We start from the raw sequence: 5,894 nt of genomic DNA on the forward strand, positions 1-5,894 counted from the left end.
TCTATTCATCAAAGAATCCTGAAAAAATTTACTCAACTGTTTTAAATATTGATAATCAGCAAATCAGCATATTAAAATGATTGCTGAAGGATCATGTGACACTGAAGACTGGAACAATGATGCTGACAATTTAGCTTTGATCACAGGAATAAATTACATTTTAAAATATATTCAAATAGAAAGTAAAAAAAATATATTTTAAATAGTACAAATATTTCAAAATTTTACTGTTTTTGCTGTACTTTGGATCAAATAAATACAGGCTTGGTGAGCAGAAGAGAATTCTTAAAAAAAAAAAAACATTAAAAATCTTACTGTTCAAAAAGAGTATGAAAAGTTGCTGCAGAAAACAAAAAAAATTGAGCAACAACAAAAACGTGGCTAGAGACGGGCTTATTGAAAATGCAAACTGATTCTCTGCCAGCAGGAGGCGCTTTTAGAGTGGTAGAAACAGTGGCTTCCCCAGTAACGGCTGTAATCAAAGCAGCTCCGCTCATGAACGCTACTTTATCAGATAAAATGAAAATGTCTCCCTTCAGAGATACATTCATATAAAACACCCGTGCCACGTTTTGATATTGAAACGTGCAGTGCTCATGTTTATTCAACGAAGTCAAACGCCACAAATAAATCAATGTATGGGAAACACTGGTAATGTATTTCGAAATAGCCTATCAGAAATGTTTAAAAATCATATCACCGTTATTGAAAAATCGATTTGCGATACATTGATATTGAATTATTGTCCAGCCCTATAATCAGGTAAAATTATAGTGTACTTTTAACATTTTTTAAGTTCGGTTTAGCACTGCAATGTAAAAACAAAGGGAATTATTTCAATGATCTTATAACTGGCTTCAGTTTTACACCTTCTAGCAAACAGCATGGAATGCCAATGCACAACTTTGCCACAAATGTTGTGAAAGTTTCAAATAACCATGACAATGTTAGCCTTCATCTACATTGTATCTATTTGGATGATCTCAGCAGGGTCCAATCAGATCTGCTCTCGTCTTGATAGGTATGTTTGTGTGATATGGCGTACTTTAGTGACAGTCAGTGCAGAAGAGAAGACAGGGTAGACAGTTTCCACATGCTAACATGCTCGCCTCCCTCGCTATTTCTTCCCTGCAGGGTGGCAGGCTGTGTGGGCAGCCTGCTTCCTCTCGGTCCTGGCACCTGGAGTGTAAGTGGATGCCGCTGAGGGGAATGACGGGCATCACCCGCTGGTGCCAGGTCTGCAGAGCCACTGTAATGTGACTTGGCATGTAATAACGTGAAGTGACGGACAACCCATCATTCCTCTTTGTGTCAAAGATGTCAGTCTAATCACACAGAGATTAGTCTAAGATCTGTGAATCATGGTGCAGCTTCCTAGAGGTTGTGTATCACAAAATGTACATACAAGGTGTAACATGAATTGGAACAATGAATTAAACCTTAAAATATAGTTTATCTTTACAATTTTATTATTGGACCTGTTTTCTTACAATTAGGTAAGATAATAAACATGATTGCTTCTAACAATGCTTTAAATGAATATTTTGGGTTTCAAAATATTAGGGTCTTATTACTACAAAAGAACAACATCTTTTTACATTGATGCACTTACAATCGGAAAAAAACTTTGGGCAAACAAACGTTTTGCTCAGATGACCCGTAACCGATAAAATTATTTTAACAAATTCTCCCTTTTTTTTAGAGAGACTTAATTAATAATACATATGTTTCATTTTTAAACAGTGTTAAATGCTAATTTCACCACGTCGTCCTGGTAAGGCCAGGCCCCAGTTGTGGTATGCAGAAGATATCCTCTCTGACACCTTTGCAGTGATTGCTTTGAGCACTGGGGACCAGTCTGTCACTAACCTTTACTGTGGAGAACAACGCTGTAGCCAAGTGTGATTGTGGTTACCAAACCCACACTTGCGAGCATACGCACACTTCAGCACCTCTGAACCTCCTTTGACTGTCACCTGCTTTGGTCCTAAGTCTAACTCAATATTTTTTCACTTTCTTTCTAGGCATACTTGGTTCCCAAGAAGACAAGTCAAAGGACTCTAGGTTTATTGGCACTTGGAAGTACAAAGAAAAGCCCAATTCTGTATTCTTATACCGACGCAGTAGCTTCACAGGACTGTTTCTGTCTCTACCGAATAATCCCATCTTGGCGGAATCAAACACAAAGCAACAAGTCACCGCGCAGCTCCCTGTTTGTACAGTTGTATGCATTATTTAAGGCAGCCTGTGCTGTGTGCATCCAAAATCAAATAAGCCTTCTTGTATTACAGCACTGTTCTGTTAACCCTCCACCCAACCTGTCACCCACCCCATTGCCAGTAAGCGGCATGCGCGTTTGAGTGGATTTGTAAAGAGTAAAGGATATAAATATGTTGGGAAAAGACCCACACATCCCATGCAATTTGGGTCCCATTGGAGTTCAGGGAGCGTGTGATCGGCGGAGTGCCTCTGAATGTCGTCCTTTAGGGCCCATGCTGCTTGGAGGCTGGGCCCCAACATGTCTTTCCCCCCTTCTCTCTATCTACACAGCAAACCTCCTTCACTCTCAATTTAACCCGAAATCTGATGAACCCTCTCTGCCTCGTCTCCCCCACGCACGCACACACAGACACTAACACCGGATTTCATGGAAGAAAGAGTAGATACAGTTACGAGTTGATCAATCAGCAGGCGTGAACTGAGGCAGAAAGGCATTAACAATTCACATCGTTCTCAGTCCACTCGCCCAAGCAGAAGATTCCGGCAGCATATCTAATGCACAGCTACCTCACTTTATATAAAGGCAGACATGACTCACAATCTATTCTGTAAAAGTGTGCATTGATTTAGGGGGTGGGAAAGGATAAGGAACTCTCAATTGCCTTGCCACTATCCATATTAGCATTGCACCTTATCCAGGCAATTAAAACATCGCTCCAGATCTTGGAAGTACTCGTCTTCTCAGCTGTGGCAGCCTCTTTTGAACAGTTTTTTTCATAGGCCATGGTGAAGATGTCCCATTAAGGTTCTAAGGTGCAAAATCACCATGGCGGCTTTACCATGTAGAGACGTTGCCGGCAACCCCCTCAGGTGAGCGCTGTCAATTTAATGGGATCACTGGAGTGCAAAGCAGCTGTGAGAGGTTTTGCTTAAAGTTCGTCAGTGGTGCACTTGTCACTCTCCTCTGTACTGTGCTGAGCCAAATTTAGATAGGCATCGATATTCAGGAGAAGAAGTGTTTAAATCAGGCCCTGAGGGACAGAGCAAGCTTTGCCAGCTAGGCCAAGTGTCTACACTTGGAAGGACACCTGTCATATTCTGTAGGACCACCTAAAGGTGTGTGTGGGGTGTAGAGTCAAAAACATTGGGTGCTGGGTAGGGTCCTCTTTAAACAACTTGTCCACAACTGATAGTAGCACAAATCTATTGTGCTGTAACGCTAGTGGTTCTTGTACCTACTATCTGCATCTCATTTACAGCAGCGGCTTATGGCGTTAGGCATACAGCCATTGCTTGTCAAAACTTGCAAATTAAATCTGTGTGAGTGATGAGTGCTGCAAGTCTTCCATAGAAAGAAATGCACACCTCACATTTTTGTTTGTTAGTTGTTTTCGTTTTAACACCGACCAAAGCTGTTGTAGATGAGCTTGGCAGGGTGCTAACTTGGCGGAAACATGCTCACTTCGCCCTATGGTTGGTTAGTGTGAAGCACCGTTGTTAAGCATCATGGTTCACTGTTACCTTTCGGGGAATCTACTCAATAACTTGTGAGGCTGACATAATCTTGCTTTTCACTCACATTTATTAATTACCTCTCTCTCCCTTCTCTCTCTCTCCACCTCTCTCTTTTCTTCCTCTCCACTCACCTTTCTTCCTCACCAACTCGGGGTTGACAGAAGGCCCCTTGTTCAGATGCACACCGGGCTTCACACAGTTTTTCATTCCCCAACAATGAAAGGAGCTTTCAGCAAGGCTGGTTCCAATTCATCTGTGATAAATGAGAAGATAAGGCAATCAGAGCACACCATGACACGGTGTGCAGCTAGTTAGGCACACTTCGAGCCCATTCAGGTGTGCCTGTGAGTCCTGACGTTGGGGGGGCCCTCTATATATACATACACAGCGCTGATGGTGGCCAACACTCGGGCAGGAGCTGGATGTTGGTTCCTTGGTGTAGCTTCCTTCTGTTGACAGGTCAGGAGTTGCGACGTTATATGGATCAGAATGCGTAGAGTATGAGAGTGAGAAGATGCTTTTACAACTTCTTGTTATTGGATGGACAATTGAGGAGGTCAGTGTTTTCACTGGAGGCATCTGTGGAGGCCTCTGAAATGGGTGTCTATGAGGGGTTCACAAAGGCCTTTGGAAAGGGTCTCTTAGGGCATAACAACCAGGAACACCTGAGACAGGTAAGTGAATGGTGTGGGCTGAGTGATGTTGCCACGGTTTTACTTCAGATTGACAGCCTTATTGAGGTATGACAGTTTGAATGTGGTTCACTGGTATGACAGGTGTCATTTTCTTCTTTCTTGCCTCCCTGCAATCTCACTCCCTGATTATTAACATTTTCCTCCCTGCACGCAAATAAAAGAAGCTAAATGAATTTCAAATTTGCAACCTAAAGGAATTCCTCAACTGTCTATTGGAATCCCTGCCCTTGACTGACATGTCTAAACTTTTATCATCTTTCTCACGTGCTGGGAAGGGCTAGGTTCACTTGGAGTTCAGAAGAACTTAAGATGGATGTCATGTTAGACTAATCGGCAATTCTGAAATCTGAATGTTCTTTTGCCCAAAGTGAATTTGATTTCTAAATGAGTTTTATAATTTCATGTGTGGGTGGTTGAGAGTCAGCCAAGTTAGGAAAACATATTCAGATGGCAAAACTTTTTTCTTTCTCAATGTTTGTATATACTTTAGTTCTTAATTATGTAGCTGTGGCCTTCTCTATGTACTTGCTCTTTTTGACTTTTCTGTTTAAGATCTCCTTTTGTTTATTTATTGGCTTAATGCCTCACATTCATCTCTTACCAATCATTCCATGCTGTCTTCCAAAATTACCTCAAGTTCAGTGTCCCAATCCTGTCAGTCTCAATCCCTTACCTTTCTTGTGTGAATATATGTGAGTATTAGACATGTTCATGAGTTTAGAAGGAAAGTTACATTGTTAACATGGAAGTTAGTATTTTCTTTCAAATTAACATTAGCTTTGCATATGCGCATATATGTGACTGACCAAGTACATGTGTGAGTTCTTGTACAAGTGTGTGCGCGTTATGGGGGTGGGTGTAGAAGGACTGAACAGCATTGTGGGGGTTGCTAGTCAGTGTTTGGGGACAAACAGGCCAACAGCGTGGTGATGTGAATGAACTGGGGTTTTCAGACTGAATGGCAGAGGCCAGCGCTACCAGCTCTCCCAGTCCACGCAATTGTCATTCACCATTAGAAAGTGAGAGAGTTGTTGCAGTATTTGGCTTGCCAAGCAAGAACATTCTAATTCGATAAACTAAATAATATATCATGCTTATTATAAATAGTTAAATGCATTTTTGGTTTATTGAATTCTTTAAAAAAAAACATTTGTTTTGGACAATTTTTCTGAATTTAAACATTTCAGCCATTCTATATTTATAGTGCTAATTTTCCATTTTCTTGTCAAATTGTCTTTGCACTAGTAATAGCAACTAATCGAATTCCATCTAATCTAAATTCTATATAGTGTAGCTAAGAACACACACTAATATAAAAAAACCCTGTACTTTATTTTAATGACGCAAAGCTTCACCTTCTCTGCACTAATTAGAAAGTTTTTGAATGAACTCTTTAATTAAGTATCGGGGTGTGAGATTGACAGCAATAGTGCATCTTAAACTTCTGACAGCTTTAAGTGCCAT

Source organism: Sinocyclocheilus anshuiensis, unplaced genomic scaffold (assembly GCF_001515605.1).
Source record: "Sinocyclocheilus anshuiensis isolate Anshui unplaced genomic scaffold, SAMN03320099.WGS_v1.1 scaffold1102, whole genome shotgun sequence".
NCBI lineage: Eukaryota > Metazoa > Chordata > Actinopteri > Cypriniformes > Cyprinidae > Sinocyclocheilus > Sinocyclocheilus anshuiensis.